This window comes from Aulonocara sp. 'chitande type north' Nkhata Bay, linkage group LG4, assembly GCF_057382095.1.
Source record: "Aulonocara sp. 'chitande type north' Nkhata Bay isolate Kocher_YH1m ecotype deep benthic linkage group LG4, A_spYH_male_GT1.1, whole genome shotgun sequence".
In the NCBI taxonomy this organism is placed as follows: domain Eukaryota; kingdom Metazoa; phylum Chordata; class Actinopteri; order Cichliformes; family Cichlidae; genus Aulonocara; species Aulonocara sp. 'chitande type north' Nkhata Bay.
In genome coordinates, this window is record NC_141347.1 from 5,723,326 (window position 1) to 5,751,133 (window position 27,808).

Here is a 27,808-nt window from a genome sequence, read left to right on the forward strand (position 1 = left end):
AGTACAATGGAGGGAGCAGGAAGAGTGAGAAGTAGAGGAGGCCGAGGAAGAGGACGTGGAGGTGAAGAAGTAGGATGAAGAGGACGACAAGGACAAGGAGGAGCAAGAGGAAGACGAGGAGGGGGGAGAGGAAGGGTAGGAAGAGTAAGAAATAGAATTGCTGATGACATCAGAGCTACAATAGTGGACCATGTAATCAACCGTGGAATGACCCTGAGGGTAGCTGGCCAACGGGTCCAGCCTAACTCGAGCCGCTACACTGTAGCAAGGCAAGGCAAGGCAAGGCAAGGCAAGGCAAGTTTATTTGTATAGCACAATTCAACAACAAGGTGATTCAAAGTGCTTTACAGAGACATTAGAAACAAGAACAAATAAAAAGCATGATTTAAAATTGAATAAAACAAGCAAATAAACTAACTAACTAATTAACAAACAAACAAACAAACAAACAAACAAACAAACAAACAAACAAACAAACAAACAAACAAACAAACAAACAAACAAAACAGTATATAAAATCAAAACAGATAAAATCAGAACAGTAGATAAAATCAGTAGTTAGTGTAAGTTTTGAAATTTAAGCTTAAAGTGTGGATTTGGTGCTTTATTCAAATGCAGCTGAGAACAGGTGAGTCTTCAACCTGGATTTAAATAAACCGAGTGTTTCAGCTGATCTGAGGCTTTCTGGGAGTTTGTTCCAGATATAAGGAGCATAAAAGCTGAATGCAGCTTCTCCGTGTCTGGTTCTGACTCTGGGAACTGATAAAAGACCGGATCCAGATGACCTGAGGGATCTGGATGGTTCATACTGGGTCAGGAGGTCATTGATGTATTTTGGTCCTAAACCATTCAGAGCTTTATAGGCCAGCATCAGAACTTTAAAGTCTATCCTCTGACGGACAGGCAGCCAGTGTAAGGACCTCAGAGCTGGACTGATGTGGTCCACTTTTTTGGTCTTAGTGAGGACTCGAGCAGCAGAGTTCTGAATGAGCTGTAGTTGTCTGACTGATTTTTTAGGTAGACCTGTAAAGATGCTGTTACAGTAATCAAGCCTACTAAAGATGAATGCATGGACTAGTTTTTCCAGGTCCTGTTGAGACATCAGATCTTTTATCCTTGATATATTCTTGAGGTGATAGTAAGCTGACTTTGTTATTGTCTTAATGTGTTTTTCTAAGTTTAGGTCTGCATCCATCACTACACCCAAATTTCTCGCCTGGTTTGTGGTTTTTAGATGTATAGATTGAAGTTCTCTGGTGACCTGTAATCGTTTTTCTTTGGCGCCAAAGACTATTACCTCAGTTTTGTTTTTGTTTAGCTGGAGAAAATTGTGGCACAACCAGTCATTGATTTCCTCAATGCATTTACCAAGAGCCTGTACAGGGCCTCGGTCTCCTGGTGACATTGTGATATATATTTGTGTGTCATCTGCATAGCTGTGATAGTTTATTTTGTTGTTGTTTATAATCTGTGCCAGTGGGAGCATGTAGATGTTAAACAGAAGGGGTCCCAAGATGGAACCTTGGGGAACTCCACATGTGATACTTGTCTGCTCAGATGTGAAGTTACCTATTGATACAAAGTATTTCCTGTTTTCTAAGTATGTTTTGAACCAGTTTAGTACAGTTCCTGAAAGACCTGTCCAGTTCTCCAGTCGTTTGAGTAATATGTTGTGGTCAACTGTATCAAATGCTGCACTGAGATCCAGTAAAACTAGGACTGACATTTTTCCACTGTCTGTATTCAGACATATGTCATTAAACACTTTGGTCAGAGCGGTTTCAGTGCTGTGGTTCTGTCTAAAACCTGACTGGAAGGCATCGTAGCAGTTATTCTGTTTTAAGAAGTAACTGAGCTGTTGAGAAACTGCTTTTTCAATGATCTTACTTAAAAATGGGAGATTTGAGATCGGCCTGTAGTTGTTCATTTGTGTCTTGTCAAGATTGTCCTTTTTCAGTATAGGTTTGATTACAGCAGTTTTTAGTGATTCTGGAAACACACCTGATAATAAAGAAAAGTTGACGATCTGTAACAGGTCTGACTCTAAAGTCTTTGAGACCTTTTTGAAAAAACTTGTTGGAAGGACATCTAAACAGCAGGAGGAGGAGTTCAGTTGACCTAAGATGTCCTCCAGGTCTTTGCTGTTAATAGGTTGAAACTGTTTCATGGTGTTTAAACAGTTTTTTGGTGGACACAGTACATATCCTGGATCTGCTGTTGATGTACCAATTGCTTGTCTAATTTTTTGGATTTTGTCTGTGAAGAATTTGGCAAAGTCATTGCAGGCCATGGTTGAATGAAGTTCAGCTGCCACTGACACAGGAGGGTTTGTTAGCCTGTCAACTGTAGAAAATAAGACCCGAGCATTATGGCTGTTTTTAGTGATGATGTCAGAGAAGTAGGACCTCCTTGCATTCCTCAGTTGTAAATTATAATTGTGAAGTTTCTCTTTATAAATGTCATAATGAACAAGCACCATAAGGACATCTTGAAATGAGAATCGGTGAGTACAGTCACTTCGCACAAAGATTTGTAGCACTGCCATATGCCAATGAGAAACACACCAAAACCATTGATGTAAAAATACTGAAATTGTTACTTTACAGAATTGCTAGATGACCAGATGCTGGGGCAGAGGAAGCATGTTCACTGCAGACCAAGTAACCCATATAGTCATTATGGCGATTGCAAATAATCCTATACTTGGAAATAAACACTTGTGTTTGTTTTGATGTGTTTGAATAAACAGCAGTACTTGAAGTTTGGATCCTTCTATGCTTATGGATCTATGACAGCAGTATGAGCTCAAACTGACATAGTCTACCTTGTGCACAGAGAAAGCAAAAGCCAGATGTGTTTTGTATTCATACCATCAGTGTGCAGTTGGCGCATTGTGTGCTTAGTAGATGATGGCTTGTGTGTACTGTTTGATACGGAAACACCATTTTTACGAAGGTGTGAGGAGTTAATCTAGCTGTGTTTGCTTTTGCAAGAGAACTACAATGTTTTGATGATTGGGTGACAGGTTTTCTTATTTGTGTGAAGAGTTTTGCAAAATTAGCCAATAGTTACAAAAAAAGGGCTTAAGCAATCAGAAAAAACTGTAAGAACATTCAGACTAGAAAGCAGGTCTGTCTTCACCTCTCTGCCTTCTACTCTACTCAGATGGTTTTCATAGCACTGTTCTACAGTACATCACCATATCAAGTGTACAGCGTACTGCAGGGTGCTAATGCTGCTTTTGCAGCCAAAGTGGTAGTTTCTGTGAAACATACCATGATTACTTATATTGAAGTACAGTGTTGTACAGTGGATGATACAGTATATACAGTAAAGTAGTGTAAGAAAATAAGCAAAGCGATGACAGTATGTGGTTGTATTTCACCACCATCACCCAGGACCTGAAGTGGGAGCCCACCATCACCTCCGTCATCAAGAAAGCCCAGCAGAGGATGTACTTCCTGAGGCAGCTGAAGAAATTCAACCTGCCAACACGGACGATGATGCAGTTCTACACTGCAATCATCGAGTCCATCCTCACCTCCTCCATCACCGTGTGGTACGCTGGAGCCACTATCAGGGACAAACAGAGACTGCAGCGTGTTGTGCGCTCTGCTGAGAAGGTGATTGGCTGCAGACTCCCATCTCTGCAGGACCTGTACACCTCCAGGACACTGGGGCGTGCAGCCCGGATCTCAGCTGACCCTTCTCACCCTGGACACAGTCTGTTTGACCTGCTCCCCTCAGGCAGGAGGCTCCGGTCCATTCGCACCAGAACCTCTCGCCATAAGAACAGTTTCTTCCCCTCTGCTGTTGGACACATGAACAATAACCATATGACTGTACCCGCCACTAACACATGACCCTACGCTGTGTCACTGCATCATTCCATGTTTGCACTGATCACCACCTGCACTCATGTATATATCATGTATATATCTATCTACTTAGCACTTTTAATTCTTATTCTTATTTTATATTTTTATGACAGTATGTTTGCACTGAAGCACCGCAGCAATTTCCTAATGTTGTAAACCTGCTCAACATTTGGCAATAAACCCTTTCTGATTCTGATTCTGATTGTATTTCTCTAGAATGCCCTGCCCCTGTCCTTCTGGGGAGGACGCCAACGCCTGTTCACACAACAGCAGGAACTCGCCGTCGTGGACCTAGTGAGGGCAGACAATGCCATCCGTCTCCACCAGCTACGAAAGCAAATACTTGCAGACAGGCGAGTGTTCAACAACATAGACCATGTGAGCATCACCACCATCACACGCATCTTGGGAAAACTCAGCATCACCATGAAGCAGCTCTACAGAGTCCCATTTGAGAGGACCAGTGACGGGGTCAAAGGACTTCGAGCTGAATATGTACGGGTACGTGTAACTGTCCTTTACATGACAATACAGTATTGGTGAAATCCAGTAGCAGCTGAATATGTACCATATCAGTACCACATGGATCCATCCTGAGAGCTACACAGGTACCTGTGTGATGGGTGAGGGTGCTGTATGTGTAGCACTGTAGTGCAGTAATATGTTCTCTTTGTTTTACAGAGAATCTCGGCCATGGATGGAGCTGCACAGCCTCATTTTCATTGATGAAGCTGGATTCGACCTGTGCGAAACAAGATGACGGGGTCGTAATGTAATTGGCCAAAGGGCAATTGTGCACGTCCCAGGGCAGCGCGGGGGAAATATCACATTGTGTGCCGCCATAAGCCTTCGAGGGCTTCTGCACCATCATGCAATACTAGGTCCATACAATAGCCAACATATACTCACATTTCTAGATGCTCTCCATGATATAGTTGTACAGAACAGACCAGATCAGCCCAGGTTTGTGGTGATATGGGATCATGTCAGTTTCCATCGGCTGCTCTGGTCCAGGCCTGGTTCTCCAACCACAGCCAACTTGAAGTGGTATACTTGCCCCCTTACTCATCATTTTTAAACCCTATAGAGGATTTTTTTAGGCTTGGAGATGGCGTGTATATGACCGCCAACCACATGCCCGCATGCCTCTTCTGCAGGCAATGGAACAGGCCTGCGGCGACAGTCAGGTGACAGCAATCCATGGATGGTTTTGACATGCAAGAGGATATTTTCCCCGGTGCCCAGCGGGAGAAGACACTGCTTGCGATGTCGATGAGGTCCTGTGGCCAGACCCCAACAGACGGCGGGATCCATGAGCCCACGTATGCACAGTTGTCATGATTTTTTGTGTGTACAGTATAGTGTTTTTTCTATTACTGTATTATGTTGTTTTTTGCTTGATCTGAATTCATGGTGCTGCAGTGGACAATATTGAGTAGGCCTATTTGCTTTTTTGGTTGTTTGTGTCTCCTGAAAATGTGCCTTCAGAATAATATACTTGATGCTAATTAATTAATATTTCCCTTTGATGTTGCAACTATGCGGTCACTTCTGTCTTTAAACAAAATAATATTTTCCAGTTACAGAAATCATAAAGTCCAAACTAAAGTGCTACTGTTGCTATATGCATTTTATATAAATCATGGATGATGGTCCTGACATGAAGGAAGAGAAAGTTACAGGTTGCATCCTTTGACTTTGTCTCCGTGCCTTTGGGCCATTTTCAGAAGGACAGATGTTTCTGTTCAATTCTTAAATCAATTTTTTCAAACACAAACACTATTTTAAAGCTTCTAGAGAGTAAAATATTAATGACAATTATAATAACAATAATAAAAACAAAAGCTCTCAGATCCATCAAACCAAGCAGCAGAAAGAACAATAACTGAAGAGAAAACTTTAACCTTGTAGACTTCATTATGTTCCAGCTGCTCTACAGACGCTGTGACCTCGAACTTAAGCAGGTCGTAACGTATGTGCAGCTCAATAACTTCATAATCAGACCCTGTGGTATTTAGGCAGCAGAACAACTAAGAATAACAACTACAAATAATGTTTTTAGGTTTCTGTTGTACTGCAAGGTTCTGTACAGGAGAACCAAACCAAGAGCAAATATTACGTCTCATTTACACCTGAGCACGAAGAGCCATCAACATTTAGCAAATTGAATCATCTTTGTTTAGATGCAAGAAGAATCATATAGAAATGAAAAAGTAGAAATAGAAATCCAGAGCAAAGATATCCTCTAATTCAGCGTAGCACATGTGCAGCTGCTGCGATTCACGTAAGCATTCGGCTCGTCGCTGCTGCAGATTTTTCTCTCGCTGTTCTGGCTCACAGCGCTGCAAACACAAAAATAAATATCCCCAAAGGTGTGAAAGGGAGCTAATTAGTAAGAGTATTGTTACTCTCCGCAGGAGTAGTCCAGCAGTAGAAACCAGTCCAATAACAAGGTGTGTAACATCTAGCAGGGTGACAGAAAAACCCAGGGTAACTTCTAAGGACCTCAACGTCTCTCTCACATTGTGTTTTTTAAACATGCTTCCATTTGTCACTTCAGTCTTTACTCTGAAATACAGGAAGAGAAATCATGGCTGAAACAATTTCTCATGAAACCAGGGGTGTGGTCCAACAGTCAGTTTGGTGAGGAAGGTTCCTAACTGAGAGAAGTGACCCAGAAGTATCTGTGTAGCAGCCACAATGAATCCAGATCATGAGCTGATCCGTGACTGCCTTTGTACAACTTTTACAAAGTGACTGCAAACATTGTGGAAGGATTCATAGCGTTTGATTGCTTGTGTGAATGTATTAAACAGGAAACCAGGAGCTGCAGAAACCCAGTAATGCTGGGTTTCTGCAGCTGCGTGTGCGTTTATTATTATGGCTCCAGGTTACATTTCAGGTCTTCTCAGCCCGCACCGCCCCACTCGAACTCTGCGCTCCTCCAGTCAGATGCTGTCATTAGTTCCACGCTCCCAGTTCAAATCTAGAGGTGACAGCTTTCTCCATTGCTGTCGTCCCCCTTTCATGAAATCCTCTTCATCCTTGGAAGTCTTCAAATCCAATCTGAAGCCCCTCCTATTTTCCAAGGATCTCTCTGACACCTCTGTTATTGTGTTTCAGCTATTCTGCTCTTTTATCTCATTGGATGATGTTTGCATGTGTAGACACGTGTACGTGTAGTTTAAGTTCACATATGTGTGTTTGTGTGTGAATGTGTACATTTTTGTATATGTGCATATTTGCATGTACACATATTTTTTTACAAACATATACGGATGTCTCACTGTTTCTATGATGTTTTCATCTTATCTATTTTAATTCTTTTCACCATATCATCCCTCTGTTCAGCACTTTGGCCGACACTTGATGTCTTTTAAATGTGCTATATGAATAAAGATGACTTATATTTGCATCCGTGTGTCAGAGTGTGTGTTCTTACCTTTAATTTAGGACACGCACACACAGAGCATAGAGTGAACAGGGACTATTATTGTCCCACAAGGAGCAACAGGACAATTGACCTACTGTATGCTAATGTGAGAGATGCATACAGAGCCACCCCCCTCCCCCCACTAGGGAAGTCAGACCACAACCTGGTTTACCTACAGCCACAATACACACCCCTCGTCCAAAGGCAGCCTGTCACAACGCGCTCCATCCAGAGATGGACCCCAGAAAAGGAGGATGCTCTGAGAGACTGCTATGACACCACAGACTGGGATGTGCTCCTGAGCCCACATGGTGAGGACATAGAGGGGGCGACACACTGTCTTACAGACTACCTCAACTTTTGTGTGGACACAGTCGCCCCTGCTAAGACGGTACGGTGTTATCCTAATAACAAACCGTGGGTAACACAGGAAGTCAAAGCTGTCCTCAACATGAAGAAGAAGGCTTTCAGGAGCAAAGTGAAGGAGGAGATGAAAGCAGCACAGCGGGAGGTGAAACGCTGCCTGAGGGAAGCAAAGGACACCTACAGGAGGAAGGTGGAGCAGAAGTTGGAGAGGAACAATATGAGGGAGGTCTGGAATGGTGTGAAAACCATCACAGGCCACAACACCAAGAAAAGCACAGTGGGGGGGACTGTGGAGAAGGCAAACGAACTCAACAACTTCTTCAACAGGTTTGACCAGCCCACAACCCCCCCACCCTCACCCTCACCCTCACTACAGAGTCTTCTCCCCACTCTCCTACCTCCCTCGCTTCCCCCCCTTCCTGACACCATGACACCCCCCTCCTCCAATCCCTCTCTCAGCAGCAAGACATCTCCCCCCCTCCCCTCCTCCCAAACATCTCCCAGTGTCACAGTGGATCAGGTCAGGAGGCAACTGAGGAAGCTTCGCCCCAGAAAGGCAGCAGGCCCAGACAAGGTGTGTCCTAGGATGCTTAAGGCGTGTGCTGCTGAACTTGGGGAGCCGCTACAACGAGTCTTCAACCTCAGTCTGCGACTGGGGAGAGTGCCCGCCCTATGGAAGACATCCTGCATCGTCCCGGTCCCTAAAAGGAACCGGCCCAATGAGCTGAATGACTTCCGACCGGTGGCACTGACGTCACATCTTATGAAGACTCTAGAGCGGCTCTTCCTCAACTTCCTCCGACCACAGGTACAACATGCCCAGGACCCACTACAGTTTGCATACAAGGCGGGTGTCGGAGTGGAGGATGCCATCCTGTACCTCCTACACAGAGCCCACTCACACCTGGATGAGGGAAAAGGCACGGTCAGGATCCTGTTTCTTGACTTTTCCAGTGCCTTTAATACCATCCGGCCCTGTATGCTTCAGGAAAAACTGAACAGGATGGAGGTGGACCCCTGCCTGGTGGCTTGGATCTCCGACTACCTCACCGACAGACCACAGTACGTCAGGCTGAAGGACATCACGTCTGACACAGTGGTCAGCAGCACAGGAGCACCACAGGGAACTGTGCTGTCCCCTCTTCTCTTCACCCTGTACACCTCTGACTTCTGCTACAACTCTGAATTATGCCATATTCAGAAGTTTGCAGATGACACGGCCATCATGGGGTGTATCTGGGATGATCAGGAAGAGGAGTACAGAAGTCTGGTGAGGAACTTTGTCGCATGGAGTCACACAAACCACCTGCAACTCAACACCTCAAAGACTAAGGAACTGGTTGTGGACTTTGGGAGGTCCAGAGAAGGTCCACTGCCGGTTCAGATAGAGGGGGAGGAGGTGGAGGTGGTCAACAAGTACAAGTACCTCGGGCTGTGGGTGGACAATAAACTGGACTGGTCATGCAACACAGAGCACCTGTATAAAAAAGCCCAAAGCCGACTGTACTTCCTCAGGAGGCTGAGGTCTTTTAACATCTGCAGGAAGCTCCTGAGGATGTTTTACCAGTCGGTGGTTGCTGGAGTACTTTTCTATGCTGTGGTGTGCTGGGGGAGCAGCACAGCAAAGAAGGACTCATCCAGGCTGGAGAAACTGATCAGGAGGGCTAGCTCTGTGGTCGGCATGAAGCTGGACACTCTGGTGACAGTGGCAGAGAAAAGGACATTAAAGAAACTGATGGACATTATGAACAATGCTGGGCATCCTCTGCACACGGCCATAAACAACCAGAAGAGTCTGTTCAGTGACAGGTTGCTTCTCCCCAAGACAAGAACTAACAGACTTAAAAACTCCTTTGTCCCACACGCCATCAGACTGTTTAACTCCTCTCTGGAGGGGAGAGGGAGGGGAGACAGGAGGACAAAGGAGGGGGGAACAACTAAGCTGTAGTGCCTCTTCACCTCACTGTACAATACCTTGTGCAATACTTTTGTAAATAGTCAACAGTGCAATAGACTCAATACTTGAAATGTGCAATTCACTTGTATTTTTATTTTTATTCCTATTTATTCTATTTATCCCCTTTGTATATTTTATTTATATTTGTCTCTGTATTTATATATGTGTGTGTGTGTGTGTGTGTGTATATATATATAACAGTTCTGTAACTGTAACTTCGGTCGTTGCTGTGCTTTTTTTGGAAGTCGAATTTCCCAGAGGAACCCACCCGAGGGATTAATAAAGTTCTATCTTATCTTATCTTATCTTATTAAGCGTGTGGCCTGTGTGTATCTATGCCAGTGAAACTGGATCTGCTCATTTTGAATATTGATAAATATTGTGACTTAAGAGAAACATAATAACTAAAACAGAGCAGAAACACGACAATTCAGCAGAAAAGTAACAACTTAAGCAGAAATATTGGAAAATGAGCAGCTGAAAAAAGCTGAATAAGGTGACGTTCACTCAAAACTACTTGTTGTTCAACTGTGAAAAACTGGCAGAAATGTTAAAAACACACGAAAGAACAGCCAGCAGATACACACAATTAGAAATATGAGCACATATGGAAACACAAATGCACAGAGACACACAGGATGTCAGTCAACCACTCTGAATATTCAATTTGAATCTTCCTGGTTTTATGGATTCCTGTCAAACGACTGGCCATAATTTCCTAACCGTAGGGGCTGGAGCGGTCATTCTTAGACCGTTCTGTTCAGAGGAGATGGGGGAATCTTCAAGTGTTGATAGTTCATAATTAAAATATAAATTATTAAAGATATATGGCTTATAATGCACCATAACTGAGTAGAGTTGAACTGCCTTGACTTGCCCTCAAACAACGGTTTGTAAGTCTAAATCTATTTGAAGCATCGATATCATTCTTTCACTGTCACATACAGCAGGCTTTGGTGAACAGTTAAGGCAATATTTTCAGGTCTCAGGCACATTTCATACATTGTGCTCTGCAGACAGGCACACGGACCTTTCAGGTCTACAAAAAGTTTAAAATGAAAAGCTCACAGGTGTGTTTATTAACTCAGTGTTGCAGAATCACAGTGATTCATTAAAAACGTCTGCAGAAGTTGCAAACTTATCATTCATGTCATAAGTTATGATACACTGCTCTCCCCTACATAAGCTGCTTTTATAGATTAAAAGTATCAGCAATACTGGCCATACATTTACTTGGTATCACATCTATCCCACAATCTGCAGTACTGCACACACTAAGATCACAGTGGACAGATTCTGTCTCTATGCTGGGAACGTCTGTGTTTCCCGGGATCAGCTGTTGCAGATTGTTGGTGCATGGAGGGCTGGGGCCTCTTCTGCCCCCCCTAACGGAGACCACGTAGGTAGTCGGAGGCTGTAAGACAGCGGCTCTCTGGAGAAATCTGATACCTCAGGAGGATGACAGGATTCAACCAGAGAAGCTGCTTCATTATAAACGAGTCTGTGGTTTATAACTGAAATCTATGATACACATAAACAGCCGTCCATGCACTTAAGTAGTGAGTGAGTATTCACTCCAGTGATGACCTGTGAGAAAGAAACTGCACACACAGCGAGCGGGCGACCATAAGATTATTATTGCCAAGCAAGAACCTGCAGCTCGAGCAGGCTGAAGAAATCCTTTAATGCTGATGCAGGCTTCACAGTGTAGAAACGAGAACTCTAAGAAACAAAAGAGCAGAAGTCATGTATGAAACACAACACAGTTAACATGTGAAGCACTTAAAAGAAAACACAAATAAAACACTTCCAGTGAGGCGTGGCGATTTAAACATTGCCTGTACTGCTCAGCAGTTGTAATGGCATCAAGAATATCTGCACATAGTTCATAATTACAATTAGAATGAACATTTCTTTCACTAAACTCAAAGTCACTCATTATAGAGCAACATCACTATTTTAACGCAGATGCTCTGATGTAGTAGGTCCAAATGCAGGAGGGTGGGTCACCCACCCTCCTGCTCCAACATGGTAGGAAAATTATACGGTAGAAAATGTTTATATTCATAACAATGTGAATTTTCTGCTTTAAATACTTTTATATATGTTTTTAAAATGGTCCCTCCACCCACTTTTAGTCCTTTTTCAGACATTGAAATCGGAGGAAATGTTCCAAAAATGTGCTGATTTGAAAGTGAATGATGCCGATCTTTGTTTCCATAGCACAGATTTGTCTGAGACATCATCGAGTGTCAGCCTGTGCCTCTAAGGAGCGTCCAGCGTCCTGTTCATTGTCCATTTCTATCATAATGCACGCACTGGGGTTAAATATTGAATAACAATGTTCTTCCAACTTACGTTTTTCCCCACAGAGTTCAGACTCAATACTGTTAATAACAGACAATCATAGGGTCCTGCTGTCCACACTGTTATAGTTCTTACAAAAATACAGGCTGAAACATACAGATAGGAGCAGCTAAGAGAAGAAGAAATGTGCTGAAACTGTCAGAAAGGAGATTTATTTGTTTCCACTTTACATGTGTGTGAGCATGTGAAAGTTTGTGGATGTTCTTTGTCTGTGTGTCTGTATATAAGATGTAAGGGCGGTGGCCACAGAGATGGTCCTGGTGTTTCACTGGGATGCTCTCTCCACATTGCAATGTGTTTATTAAACCCACTTCAAATCAAGCTCACTGGGTGTGTTGCAGAGTATATAGTTAGTGTAGTTGTTGTTTTGTTTTGTGTGTCAGTTCTACTACTAAGTGTCTGTAATGTCGGGTTGTGTTTAGTGGTTGAGAGGAGGCGGCAAAAACACTTAGCAGGATAGTCAAAATCAGAATCAGAATCAGAATCAGAATACTTTATTGATCCCTGGGGGAAATTATTTTTTGTTACAGTGCTCCATTTTAAACCAACATTAAGACAAGACAGACAATACGCTAACTAAGAATAGTACAATATATACATATATATACATACATACTGTCATGGTCCTGAGTCTGAGGACTCAGTGTTTTGTGTTCCTTGTGCTTTTGTTCATTCAGAGTGTGTATTCTGTTGTGATTTTGCCATTTGTTAGGTTTCTGTTCTTTGCCTGCCTGCTTCCACTTCTCTGTGTTCCCTCTGTCTGTCCATGGTGTTATTGTGTCTGCTCATGAGTCTGCCTGTCAAGTTCAGTGTCCGGTCTGGTTCTCTGTGTCTGTTAGTTTCCTGTTTTATTCTGAAAGTTCATGTCTCATGTCAGTGTGTTCAGTTTTACCTCTCCCCTGTCTCGTTAGCCTTATTGCTCCCAGCTGTGTCTCCCTCCTGTGGCCCATTCCCTGATTACTCCCCGTGTATTTAAGCCCTGTGTTTTCCTGTGCTCTCTGTCGCGTCGTCTGTTTAACTCCATGTCAGTCTGCAGTATTCTGTTACCTGGTATTCATTCTGCGTCTCTCTGCCATCTCTCTTTGTGCATTTCGCTCCTCCTCCCGTGAGTGTCTGGTTTAAGTTTTGTTCTTTAGTTTTCCCAGTTTAGGTTTGTTTACTCCCCGCTCTGCTCTTCCTGTTTTGTCACTTTATCACCTCTGCAAATAAATTTTCACTCGCACCCCAGTCAGTGCCTGCATCTTGGATCCTTTTCTCAATTCACCACACGACTGCTGTGCAGCCGTGACAGTACGACGCGACCACAAGATGGATCCAGCGGTCTTGGCCGGGGAGAGCGACCTCACACGTGCCCTACGCCTGGTGGACTGGGTAACCCACACCTCCAATGCACGAGCGAAAGTTGTGGGGATAAATGCCGTTGAGGCAATCCTGGCAGGAAATCCCTATCTCCACCAGGTCCGGGGATTTACAGACTTAATCGCTGAGCTGCATAAAGCCCAGGAAGCGGTGCAAGCTCGGGAAGTAGCCAATTGTGCCCAGCAACAATGCACTACGACCGCCACAAAGCATCCGTCTCAGATTCACCCACCGGAGGTTTCACGGCCCGACCCCCCAGAGGTTTTTCCCTGCCTGTCGGAGCCGTCAGCGGTGGGGAGGAAACATTCGCGCCACCGACGCTTCACCCCACAGCCGGATTCAGGGACTCCTGTGCGACCAGCTGTGGTGAGTTTTAAGGACGCTGGTGCTTCTGGGACTGTGTTTTCTGGGGCCGTTCATGGGGAGGGTAAAGACAGTACACGGCGTTTACCTACCTTCGTGGTAACTGACCTCTCACAAGTTGGCATTTTCAAAACATCCATAACAGTAGCTGACTGTGTTTCATCCACTCCACCACCAACTCCAGTCTCACTTCAACCAGTACATCAGCCTTTAGCCAGTTCATTAGCCCAGCCTGCATCTATGCCATTAGCCCGATCACCCGTTCCCTCCATACTGGAGGCTGTGTCTGTGCCACCCATTTTGAATCTCGTTCCTAGCACCCATTTTGAGCGGAGAGACAAATGCATTAAAACCACTCTAGTTTCTCAGAAACTGGCTAATTTAGAGACTGTTACTCGCCCCAGGGCCTCCCCAGAGGCTGGGTCTCAGCCCCCAGCAGACTCAGGACCCCTGGCGGTTAAGAAGCCAGCTGAGGACCACACCCGGCCGTCGCTGCCTGAGCAGACCCAATGCTCTGTGCAGCTGCAGTCTGCCATGTGTTTGCCAGAGGCCCGTGCGCCTGCTGGTTCTGTTGCGTCCCTGCCAGAGGCCCGTGCGCCTGCTGGTTCTGTTGCGTCCCTGCCAGAGGCCCGTGCGCCTGCTGGTTCTGTTGCGTCCCTGCCAGAGGCCAGTGTGCCTGCTGGTTCTTTTCTGTCTCTGCCAGAGGTCTCCTCACCTGCTGGTTCTGTCCTGTGTGTGCCAGGGGCTTTAGTGCCCACTGGTTCTGAGACTGTTTTTGCTGGGGGGCCCGAGGAGCCCGTCCAGCCTTCTGCCTCGTCAGCTGGGGGGCCCGAGGAGCCCGTCCAGCCTTCTGCCTCGTCAGCTGGGGGGCCTGAGGAGCCCGTCCAGCCCTCAGCTGCAGTCTCATCACCAGCTGCAGTCTCATCACCCTCGCCTGGTCCAGCTTCCGCTTCCTCATCAGCATCGCCTGGTCCAGCTTCTGCTTCAGCATCGCCTGGTCCAGCATCGCCTGGTCCAGCATCCGCTTCAGCATCGCCTGGTCCAGCATCCGCTTCAGCATCAGCTGCTTCGTCTGGTCCAGAATCCGCATCATCCTCATCAGCTGCTTCGTCTGGTCCAGCCTCTGCATCATCCTCATCAGCTGCTTCGTCTGGTCCAGCCTCTGCATCATCCTCATCAGCTGCTTCGTCTGGTCCAGCCACTGCTTCATCCTCATCAGCTGCTTCGTCTGGTCCAGCCACTGCTTCATCCTCATCAGCTGCTTCGTCTGGTCCAGCCACTGCTTCATCCTCATCAGCTGCTTCGTCTGGTCCAGCCACTGCTTCATCCTCATCAGCTGCTTCGTCTGGTCCGGCTTCAGCCTCCGCTTCATCCTCGCCTGGTCCGGCTCCAGCCTCCTCATCAGCCTCGCCTGGTCCGGCTCCAGCCTCCTCATCAGCCTCGCCTGGTCCGGCTCCAGCCTCCTCATCAGCCTCGCCTGGTCCGGCCTCCGCTTCTGCTTCAGCCTCGCCTGGTCCAGCCTCCGCATCCTCATCATCCTCATCAGCTTCGTCTGGTCCAGCCTCCGCCTCCGCCTCGTCTGGTCCAGCCTCCGCTTCGCCTGGGGCTGCAGGGGCCACGCAGCCTTCAGGTCCCCTACTACCACCTCCACATCGTCGGTCATCTGCCAGGCCGCTTGTTGGGCATCTCCGCCACTGTGGACGCCCTCCTGAACGCCCTCCTGAACGCCGCCACTACCTTCCACGTGGCCGGCCTCCGGACTTGTTTCCACACCGCTGTTGCCGTCCGCACAGTCGGCCCCCAGAGCTGTTTCCACGCCGCTGTTGCCGTCTGCACGGTCGGCCCCCAGAACTGTTTCCACACCACTGCCTACTGCGTGGCCGGCCTCCGGACCTGCCCCACTGCTGCTGCCTTTCACGCGGTCGGCCCCTGGAACTGAACTGTTTTGGCCTCCGGGTCGGCCCCCTGACCTTGTCCGTCTGGGCCTTTTCGGACTATGTCCCTCCGTCCTGGACCCCCACCGCCCGCCCTGGTCGGGTCGTTTTCTGTTTTTTGGTTCGTGGGGGTTTTTTTTTGGCTTTGGTCCGTTTTTGTGTTTCTGTTGGGCTGTCTGGTGCCAGCCCTTGAGGGGGGGGGGGGGGTACTGTCATGGTCCTGAGTCTGAGGACTCAGTGTTTTGTGTTCCTTGTGCTTTTGTTCATTCAGAGTGTGTATTCTGTTGTGATTTTGCCATTTGTTAGGTTTCTGTTCTTTGCCTGCCTGCTTCCACTTCTCTGTGTTCCCTCTGTCTGTCCATGGTGTTATTGTGTCTGCTCATGAGTCTGCCTGTCAAGTTCAGTGTCCGGTCTGGTTCTCTGTGTCTGTTAGTTTCCTGTTTTATTCTGAAAGTTCATGTCTCATGTCAGTGTGTTCAGTTTTACCTCTCCCCTGTCTCGTTAGCCTTATTGCTCCCAGCTGTGTCTCCCTCCTGTGGCCCATTCCCTGATTACTCCCCATGTATTTAAGCCCTGTGTCTTCCTGTGCTCTCTGTCGCGTCGTCTGTTTAACTCCATGTCAGTCTGCATTATTCTGTTACCTGGTATTCATTCTGCGTCTCTCTGCCATCTCTCTTTGTGCATTTCGCTCCTCCTCCCGTGAGTGTCTGGTTTAAGTTTTGTTCTTTAGTTTTCCCAGTTTAGGTTTGTTTACTCCCCGCTCTGCTCTTCCTGTTTTGTCACTTTATCACCTCTGCAAATAAATTTTCACTCGCACCCCAGTCAGTGCCTGCATCTTGGATCCTTTTCTCAATTCACCACACGACTGCTGTGCAGCCGTGACACATACATACATAAGTCACTTATAAATAAATAGTTGGAAAAGAAACATGTGTAGTTGTAGCAGCAAACAGTGTGTTAAGTGGATGCGTTGTACAAGGAGATGGCCACAGGCAGGAAAGATTTCCTGTGTCGTTCAGTGGTGCATCATGGGTAATCTCAGTCTCTCACTGAACGAGCTCCTGTGACTGACCAGCATGTCATGGAGTGGGTGGGAGGTGTTATCCAACATTGTCTTTATCTTGGACAGCATCCGCCTCTCCGACACCACCTTGAGGGAGTCCAGCTCCATCCCCACAACATTGCTGGCCTTACGGATCAGTTTATTAAGTCTGTTGGCATCTGCGACCCTCAGCTTGCTCCCCCAGCATGCAACAGCATAGAGGATCGCACTGGCCACAACAGACTCGTAGAAAATCCTCAGCATTTTCCGGCAGCTGTTGAAGGACCTCAGTCGCCTCAAAAAATAGAGACGACTCTGGCCCTTCCTGTAAAGTGCTGTGGTGTTTTTAGCCCAGTCCAGTTTATTGTCAATGTGTACTCCAAGGTATTTATAGTCCTCCACAATGTCAACACTGACCCCCTGGATTGAAACAGGGGTCAAGTGTTTCCTGGTCTTCCTGAAGTCCACGATCAGTTCCTTGGTCTTTGCCACGTTGAGCTGCAGATGATTCTGCTCACACCACGTGACAAAGGAGTCGACCACAGCCCGGTACTCTGTCTCATCATCCCTGCTGATGCATCCAACCACCGCAGAGTCATCAGAAAACTTCTGAAGATGGAGGTCTCTGTGCAGTGGCTGAAGTCTGTGGTGTAGAGGGTGAAGAGGAAGGGGGAGAGGACAGTCCCCTGTGGTGCCCCTGTGTTGCTAATCACCTTGTCAGACACACACTGTGGGAGACGTACATATTGTGGTCTTCCTGTCAGGTAATCAACAATCCAGGACACCAGAGAAGCATCCACCTGCATCGCTGCTAACTTATCACCCAGGAGGGTCGGCCTGATGGTGTTGAAAGCACTGGAAAAGTCAAAAAACATGACCCTCACAGTGCTCGCCGGCTGGTCCAGATGGGTGTAGACACGATTGAGCAGGTAGATGATGGCGTCCTCTGTTCCGAGACGAGGCTGATAAGCGAACTGAAGGGGATCCAGATGTGGTCTTACTATGGGTCGCAGCTGGTCCAGGATGAGCCTTTCCAGGGTCTTCATGATGTGGGAGGTCAGTGCCACGGGCCTGTAATCCTGGGGGCCACTGGGACGAGGCGTCTTTGGTACAGAGAGAATACACACTCACACTGGGAATTCCACAGTGTGTCCTTTAATGCACCTGATAATGGATTGCATTTATATAGCGCTTTTCGAGACGCTCAAAGCGCTTTTACAATACCACTATTCATTCACTCTCACATTCACACACTGGTGGAGGCAGCTACAGTTGTAGCCACAGCTGCCCTGGGGCAGACTGACAGAAGCGAGGCTGCCATATCGCGCCATCGGCCCCTCTGGCCAACACCAGCAGGTGAAGTGTCTTGCCCAAGGACACAACGACCGAGACTGTCCGAGCCGGGGCTCGAACCGGCAACCTTCCAATTACAAGACGAACTGCCAACTCTTGAGCCACGATCGACCTTCTCTTCGGCAACCATATAAGCCCGGTTGAACGGCTGCAGCTTAACAAACATAGTGTTTACAAACATAGCACAGTGTTCGTACAACCCATAACGTTGCAAAAGAAAGGTGTCTGGAGAGGTAAAACATAAAATCCGTCCCTCCTCATGCACTAGCGTGCAAGCACATGTCCACACATTCACAGAGAGGGCAGTGGCGCATACCGATGACAACATTAACCCTCAACTTGGGTTGTCTTAAAGAGACACTATACCACTGTGACTTTTACATGTCACAGCAAAAAAGCCACCAACAGCAGGTTGAAGTGTAAACGCTGTGGGGAAACAGGAGGAGTGATACACCTCCTGTTTCCCCACAAAACAGCACAACCAAGGACTTAGAAGCACAATATAAAATACAAGTTAAAATGCTGGGTCACAAAGAACCGTGACAGACTCACCTTTAACTGCCCAAGACAAAGTTATGTGACATTAGTGATGTTTGTACTAACTTGGTTTTAAAGCTTTTACTTTAACTTATACGCTGTTCAATAGTTGTAGTTGATGATTTTATGGATAATTAAAGTCATATATAAGGAGGATTTTTGCTTCGGTTTTCTCATATTTTTTTCTCAGTCTCATCTTTTGTCATTTCAACTCCATGTGTGGCAGATTCCAACCTCAGCCAAGCTTTCCTATAACAATAAAAGACTATAAAGACACATCTCCGGGATGCACTGGTACGCATCTTCAGTGATGTATCCTGGGGTCATCAGGTGTTTCGGGTCTCACAACATCATACACCCTCGCCCAGGCGACCCAGCTGGGGGTGATCAGGCCCCGACTTGCGTACCAGTAGCTACCCACGGATCAGCCCTCTTGATCCACAGCCACCTTGTGGCTTTCTCTGCCGCTTCACTCACAGCCTGGATGGCCCTCTTCTTGGCTGCCCCAGCCACGCCCAGCCAGCCTAGGACTTTGCAGAGTGATCGTCCTGCAAAGCCCCTACAACCCACTTCTATGGGCTCATAGAAAGTCTTCCAGCCCCTTCCCCTGCACTCCTGCACTAGTTCCTAGTACTTTCCTCGTTTCCTTTCATTGGCCTCCTCGATCTGCTCTTCCCAGGACACTGTGAGTTCCAGCATGATCAGCTGTTTTGAGGCCTCAGAAATAATTATCATGTCTGAACGGAGGGATGTTTTTGCAATGTTCTGAGGGAACTGTAGCTGTTTACCCAGGTCAGCCTGTAGCTGCCAATCAGAGGCTGTGTTGAAGAGGCCGGTTGTTAAATTCGGGCGCACCTGGGGTTTCTCTCCAGCCTTAATGAAAGAGATTGCCTTCCTCGGAGCATGATGATGCTTGCTGGTGCTGATTCCTGAGGCAATCTTTTCAGCAACTACTCTGAGCACCTGGTCGTGCCGCCAACGATACCGACCATCGGCCAGGGCCCTTGGGCAGCTGCTAAGGAGGTGTTCTAGGGTCCCTCTTCCAGAGCACAGGGGACAGACAGGTGTCTCGCTCTTCCCCCACAGATGGAGGTTTGCTGGGCTTGGCAGAGTATCGTATACTGCCTGCACTAGGAATCGGATCCGGTGGAAGTCTGCCTGCATGATGTTTGCCCAGGTGACCTTGCGCTGCAAGGTGCTCTCCCACCTTGTCCATGCTCTCTGCCGCTTAAGGCCTACAGCTCGACTTACTCGCCCCTCCTCCACACCTGCTCGGACCTCTTCCTGGAGTAGCTGGTGTCTCTCCTTTCCCTGTGCCCTGCTGACCTGGGCCTTTGGGAAGTACCCCAAGCCTGCTCCCCCTGTTGCTAAGACCCTCACCAGTGTTTTCTGCCTTAGGTGTGACTCCGCCACCTCAACTGCCTTCTCAGCCTTCCACTTTCTTCCTGTCCTTACCTCAATACCTGCTGATGCCACCTTGCAGTCTTTAGAATCTCTGTACTGTAGGGCTTCTTCTAGAGCGGGTATTGGACGAATGTCACCAATTTTCTAAAGAAATATATTTCAGAAGGTTCTGTTGACATGAAAATCTCACCAGATGTGGCAACAACCCATCAAATCCACACATGCAAAGTAATCAAACCACACGTTTCCATAGATTATGTGTAATAAAGAGAAATAAGACAGGGAAAAAGTCTTGAACACACTTGCTGCAGTTTGTTTAACACTTTGTACAAAAGCCTTTGTGTATGATGACAGCATCAAGATGCCTCCTGGTGGACAAATTAGTCGAACACATGTATTCTGTGCGCTGTGGGCGTGGCTCTACACAAAGTGACAGATAGTCTCTGAGGTAACCACCATGAGATGCTCAAATGCTCTTAACTTGCACATCACATGTGCTCAGACGTTTCTCCACATCAACAGGGCCCCTTCTATAAACTGTGAGGATTCAGGTCAATGGCCGTTCTATCAGCTTTAGTTTCTCTCTCTGAAACCAGCTGGCTGTGTTTGGGATCATTGTTTGCTGAAATGTCAACCCTTGTTTCATCTTCATCAACACAAATTTTACACTAGAGGGTGTATTTACAAATGTACTTACAATGTCTCAGAGTTTATGAAAAATCTAATATTAAACAGTTCCTAAAATAAGCACACTGGTCAACTGGCTAATTCATTTCTTTTATTTTTGTGTCTTCAGTCTCCTGTGAATGTGGAGTCAGTGTTTCTTCCCCAAGATCTATATTTGAATTTTAAGTTGCTTTCAGATCATGTGAATGATCACACAGATCAGACTTGGTGCAGATAAAGTTAAAGGTGCAGATACATTTGAATTAAACTTGAATGAGCCCTTTCCACATCTGATCTCTGCTCTTGTTACAGTCACAGTTTCCAGGAAGCTCCACAAGTGTGACGTGCTGGAGAAGAGGTTTGTTTGGCAGCCTGACAGTCACACACTTCACTAGTGGCCAATACCACGTCTTTGCCTTATTACCTTCTCTTTGTCTTGAATCATTACTTGAAGAAGAAATGACATAACTAAAAGTTCATATTAAATAAACTGAAACTAGCAAACCCAAAGTAACAAATGAGTTTTGCATCAATCATTGGTTTTTAATTTGAGATTGTTTCGAGTTCGAAAAATGTTGAGCAACAGAACACACCAGCAGAGGCTCAGGAGAGTGCAATCAGACAATGAGTTTATTAAAACACACGCAGGAGAAGAAGTATACAGCATCACATCAGCAAAACGCCTCCCCCTAAGAATACACAAGATGATGATTTCATAGCATCAGGGTTTTACGCCCCCTCGTGCGTCAATTACAGATTAAAATACATCGATTACAGTCAATGGTACATCTTAAATGTGTAAAAAGAGATACAAAAGTTCAGTTTTTGATAACACCTGCCATACATGGTAATACATTTCAAGCCTACATGGTCCCTGAAGACTGATCCCTTTCTTAACTGCTCTCCTGTCATCTGTTACCAAGTAGACTAACATGCAGTTAGAAGCTAAATGAATTCCAGACCTTTGGCCTGGCAAGTTTCTAGATTATATGTGTTTGCAAGCGTGTACGCGGCCTTCTATGTTCCAGGTCACCCACACAATGGATTGTGAAGACATAGCGCTTCACAAAGCTTGAGACCTTTAATAGACTGAACATCAACTCTGAATGAGCACAAATATGCAATGTGTATAAAATGATCATAGCTACACCTGTAATGAAAAAGGTTAATATGATGGCAAACATCTTTGATACAATATCAATCCTGTAAGTAATATTATTAAGGCAATGTTAATAATGCAGGTTATATTATTGCAGTAAAAATAATTTCTGTATCTCCACAAGATCTACGTATGTCCAAGAATGCTAATCACAAACTGCTAATGAACTTCTACCATGGAGCTCCTTCTGCTGCACACTGTGGTTCAGCTGCTGTGGAGGACAAGAGGAAACTGCAGCGGGTGGTGAGGGCAGCAGAGCGGCCCTGGGCCCGACACTAACCTCCCTCAGAGACATTTATATACTGACAATGTCATCCTCAAGGACCCCTCGCACCCTGGACACTCACTGTGCACCACCACCCATCACATTGCACCTTATATTGCACTGATCACCTCCTCCTTTGTCTGGCATATAACTTGTATATAAAAAAAGCAGGAACTCCAGCAACACTTGAGGGAAGAAGAACAACTTTAATAATTGACCACCGCGTTTCGGCTTGTGGCCTTCATCACGGTCATAGTAAAACATTGTAAAGAATTGCTTAAATACAAGACAGGAAACAGAAAAAAATTCAAATTAACCAGTCAAAACTTCATAGATAGGTCAGCTGACATATAATAGGTAGGTATTGGTTAATTGGTTAAGTCCCGCCCAAGTAAATACTGGGCTAGATCATTAATGATGAGGAGGGGGGGACATAACCCCCATATGTCTGAAAATAACACGTGCATGAAATGCATAAGAAGGATGCTATAAATATACACACAGATTTTAAACAAACAAAACAAAAACAGGGGGGCAGTCTTTAATGGTAAAAGCACGTTAGAATTAGAAAACAAGATTACATCATCACATGGGAACACATTTGTTAAAAGAACCTTATTTATGTCTCTAAATTGTAAAGTCTCTAAAGATTAGACTTAAAATGTAGACTTAAGATGAGATGTCTAGCACGCTACTCCTTCTTTGGCTGAACTAACAAGATTACTTGAATAAACATTACTCATGTGAGAGTAATTTAACTGATAAAATTAGGATAAAAAAATAAAAATAATTCTTTTTAAAAAAGGTGTAGTTCATAAAACCTCATTGATCGAAAAATGCTCATTCATACCTCTGGGGTGCAGACTCTTAAAACGGAATATCCAAGATGCTTCTCTTTTTTTCCGGATAAAATTTATGTTGCCACCTCTTTGGTTTAGTTTAATGGCTTCAATGCCGGAAAAATAATGGTGAATTTGGATGTTTATCATTGAAGTGTCTTGCAACAGGGCTGGTTGAATCATTCCTCTTGATCGAACTTCTGTGTTCATTAATTCAATCTTTAAGAGGGCGGGATGTTTCTCCTATATATATCTTATTGCATGGGCACTGTATCATGTAGATTACATTTTTAGTTCTGCATGTGATAAAGCCCTTTGTGGCAATGGCTTTGTCACCTATAGGGTCTTTGAATGATTTGACATTTTTGGTGTATTGACAATTAATGCATCCCCCACACTTGAAATGACCATGTAGGTTATGAGTTATCAGGGTTTGATCTGGAGTGTCACCATTGGTGATCAGGTAGATTCTGTTCCAGTTATAGTCCCATAAATCATGAAGCTTGCTGCCAGAAAAGCTTCAAATCTCCTTTAAAAGCTGTTTGTGGTCTTGGTTGTGGTCACTGATATCATTTGCAAAAACCCCAGTGTGAGAATTGTTGTGTGTGTGCGTGCGTGCGTACATGCGTGTGTGTGATTAACATTATCGTGCAAACGAACCAACAGAGTTTGATTCTACCACGAAGCTTCTGATGAAACTTATCACAGTAGATCACCACCTTAGTTAAAGTGGGTGAAAGGTCACAGATAGAGACAGGGTGGGGCTGAGTGTCAGTGATGTGGGTGGAGATGGTGGAGATAAAGTGAGCAGACCAGAGGCGTCCTCGCTGAGTCTCCTGTGAGACGAGCAGTTAAAGGACTCCAGATGTTCACCACAGCAGAGACAGTGAGGGGACGGAGGCCTCCTGTGGACTCACAGTCAGCTCCATGTGTGTCATGGTCCCCGCACCTCGCCAGCTGACGCCAGTCAGACACTTAGTTTTGTTCATTCTCCCTCTCTCGCCTCTGCTCTCTCTTTCTCCTGCCAGGGCGGAGCTCAGTGTGGGCTCCCGCCCCTGGCCCACGCACCTGGGGATGATCAGCACCCCTGCCGCCGATCACGAATTAGAGCACTACTTAAGATGGCGGACCTGCTCAACTCGTCGCTGGATCGTTGAGCCGTCAGCATTCCCCCTGGACCCGTTCCCTGTGCACTGTGACTGAGCGTGAGCCAGAGTGCTGGTGGAGAGAAGAGGAGCTGTTTGTGAAATCCGTGTGAAAACCTTCTCTTCCTGGACTCCGGCCCCTTTTCCCAAACACCGTTGTACACATGTTTCACTGTGGAGAGCACTGTAAATAAATTCACTCTTGTTTGAAGGAGTTTCTGGTCTGCGCTGAGTCTGCCTCACTACCCATGACAATGTGTGTCTGTTTGTGTTATTATCCTGTCAGGAGAGCTTAGAAGTTATTATTACATTTGTGAGGAGAATATAACCGACACCTTAGTGAAGGGGGGGGGTTGTCTAAAATATCTGCCAATGTCCCGTTACTGAGACAATATGACAATGTACATCAAAGGCAACACAATTTGTCTAACATACACCTTTACAGACTAGTGTCTAAAACGCGTCTGTGTATAAGGGGGCCCCACAGTGTCAGGATCAAAGATGAAGTCATTGTATAAATTCACACTGAAATATCACTTTATAAAACTCGCCCCATTATGAGGAGACGGGTGTGAGTGGTATGTGCACGGACGGAGGGATCAGGTCTGGAGGGGGGTGCCCGCGCATTCATGAAGGTGGTGTGGACGTGGAGAAGACAGGACCCACTCACAGGCTGAGTGGTCAATAAAGAGATGCTGAAAGCGTGTTCATGGAAACATCGTCGGGTCTGCCGTGATATGTTTACAACGGGACTTCTGCTCCTGAACCTCTGCGCACAGCGTCTGCAGGTCGGGGCTGTACGAAGTCACTTTATCTCTACAGGACTGTAAGCTGTCGTCTGTGAGGCGTGAGCGTGTTTGTCTTTAACATAGTTCACGGTGGAGCTGCTGACATAATGTGGATCCGAAGATCCATAACTGGCCTACCTGGGGCTGAAAGTCTCCATAAATGCTGGCGTTTCGGCGGCTACACCGGCTTCCACGAGTGTGACGCTTATTTTGAGAAAATAATAGAATATAAATTTATTTTTATATTTCAATATCACAATAATCTTCCAATGTAGAACTACAAGTTAAAAAAGAAGTAACATAAATCAAATCCACTTCAGCTAAACACTTCTAATTTATTTCCATCTTACATGCTGTGACTGCAGCCATTCCCACATCTCTGTGAATGGGACTCATGGACATGGATCAGTGGTTGTTGATCAATGGTCCTGAGAATCTGCATAATTAAGATGAAGGAACGGAGCTCCCAGCCCATCGTTCCTGCAGCTGCTTTCAGTCTTTATGCAAATGTCCTGTTTGTAAGACTGAAACCTGCAGCTGAGACTGAAGACGTCACCTGATGATGACGACACGTTTCTCCCACAAAACGCTGCGTCCAGATGAACAGAAGCAACAGACTCACTTTCCTGGATGATTGAGATGCATCAAGACTTCATTGTGTGTTACTTCTCATTCAGCACAGACACATTATTCCTGTTAGGTCATGTCAGCTGTCACTCAGTACAAGCACAACTGTGAACAACACAAACTTCTCTTCAATGTGTCACAGAAACACTAAGTGTGAGAGCCTGTATGACACACAGGACAGACTGTAAGCTCTGCTGGCTGCACAGCACTTTGTAGCAGTTTTCCAACATGTCCTCCACCCGTGATGTCAGTGGTGGGACCCCAGTCACAGCACTCAGCACCACCTCCTTTAAATGGATTTTATAGCAGTTCCTCCCGTTACTCGGTGCAACGCTTCTTAAATGTGTTTTTGCAGGATAAAACACAGCAGGTGGTGTAGAGAGGACGTCAGCTGACGGAGCAGAGGGAGGCAGACTGTGGATAAATGACAGAGTGAGAGGAGAGCAACCATGACAGAAGCACAGGTGTGGCAGATAGAAGTGGCTTTATAGACACTTATTGTCAGTCCTCGTGCATGCTGTGGAAATAAGTGTCTGTGTCATGAGGTGACATGTGAGCTTATCTTTGGTCAATAATGTCATGATCGGCTGTGTGCAGGCAGGAATTTGACCCAAACGCAAACTCACTGGAGACAAGACTGAACTCAAAATGGCAGCTTTTATTGCTGAACACAAAACTCTACAAAACCTAAACTGGGAAGACTCTAACAAAACACACATAGGGAGCCACAGGTAGAAACAGAAAGAGAAGAGAAAAGAAAAGAAGAAAAAAACAAAAACAACCCCCCCCCCCAAAAAAAAACAACAGCAAACAAACAAACAAACAAACAAACAAACTAGGGTTAGGAGGCAGCAGGGCAGCCAGGTTTACGTAGTACTCAGGGTTGTAACATCGTACACAAAATCACACCTCATATGCTTAACATAGTCTGTCCATTTAGACCATATTCCCTGGAAGTTTAAGAGAAAATGACACTTTTTCCATCGTATAGATCTCTTGTACAGAATGGATCCAGTCTTCTATCGTTGGTGGTTCAGGCTTAAGCCATCTTCTCGTAAGAGGCTTTTTACTTACGGCCAGAAGGATATACAGGAGTCTTCTGTCGTTGGAATCCAGTTTATCCACTGGTGCATTGCACAAAAACATGGTCTCAAAAGTTGAAGGAAAAACAAATGAAAAAACATTTTGTAAATGATCATGGATTAGAGAGCAATACTGGCGAATATCTTTACAGTCCCAAAAGATGTGGAAATGGTTAGCTCCGTCTCCCCCACATCTCCAACATTTATCACCAAGTCCTCGATATCTTTGTTGAGCAGGGGTAATGAAAAATCTCATGATGCTTTTCCAGCTAAATTCATGCCAAACATTAGACCCAGTGGTAGCCCACTGTATCTTGCATGCGTGAGCCCAACACTTCTCTGTAATTGTCAAATTACCCTCCTTTTCCCACTTCGCTTTAATATACAGAGTGCTGTCGTTTTTACACCGCCGGATGCTGTTATATAATTTAGAAATAATTTTACTTTGCACTTCAGATTTGGTTAGTAATAAGAATGTTTCTACAAATTAAGTTGTGATTAAAATAATTTCTGATCTGTAGATATCTAAAAAAATCATCAGATCCCAAGTCATGTTTACTCCTCAAGAGATTTATTCTAAAGACACTTCTTCAGCTGAGAATCTAAAGGTAGAAACACACAGACGCTGCAGCTTTTACTTGCAAGGGCATGATCACAGATGCTCCCACCAGAGTGGGGCCTGTGATGTGCGCTCTGTTCTTGCACTTGTCTTTATTTATATACAAACGTAATACAACAGTGAATACATCTATTCATAGGCAGAGGGATGTTAGTGTGTAGGGAGTGTGTGTGTGGTTCTCTTCTTGTTAGTGCAGATAAAGTGTCCAGCTCTCCTCTTCCTGGCAGGAGTGAAATAATCACAGCTGGTTCAGCTTTTATCGCTGTGAGGAAGAATTTATCAAATCTAAGTCATCAAAAGGTCATCATGCAGTATTCTGTCACATGCAAACTTATATCACTCAAAGCTTATACTGACTGCTAAGTACAATTTTATATTGACAAACTGAAGGAGGAACACACTGAGAAAAAAAAGGAACAAAAAAGGGCAGCTCTTGGATTTACGTGAGCATCTCGCGTGTGTTTAACACGATTGCCTCAGGCTTTAAAGATCTGTACGAAATTCAACTTCATTGCATCAAATACAGGAAATCATAGCTTTCCTGTATTTCCTCCATTGTTGGCATGCTGGTTAGTGCTGTTGCTCCACAGTAAGAAGCTCCTGGGCTCAAGGCCACAGTCTGGCT

The 27,808-nt window shown here is 45.6% G+C and overlaps 1 pseudogene; it reads left to right on the plus strand.

Moving 5' to 3' along the window:
• The first annotated feature begins 13,309 nt into the window (after window positions 1-13,309).
• LOC147331835 (uncharacterized) lies at window positions 13,310-19,117 on the plus strand (annotated as a pseudogene).
• The last annotated feature ends 8,691 nt before the right edge of the window (window positions 19,118-27,808 follow it).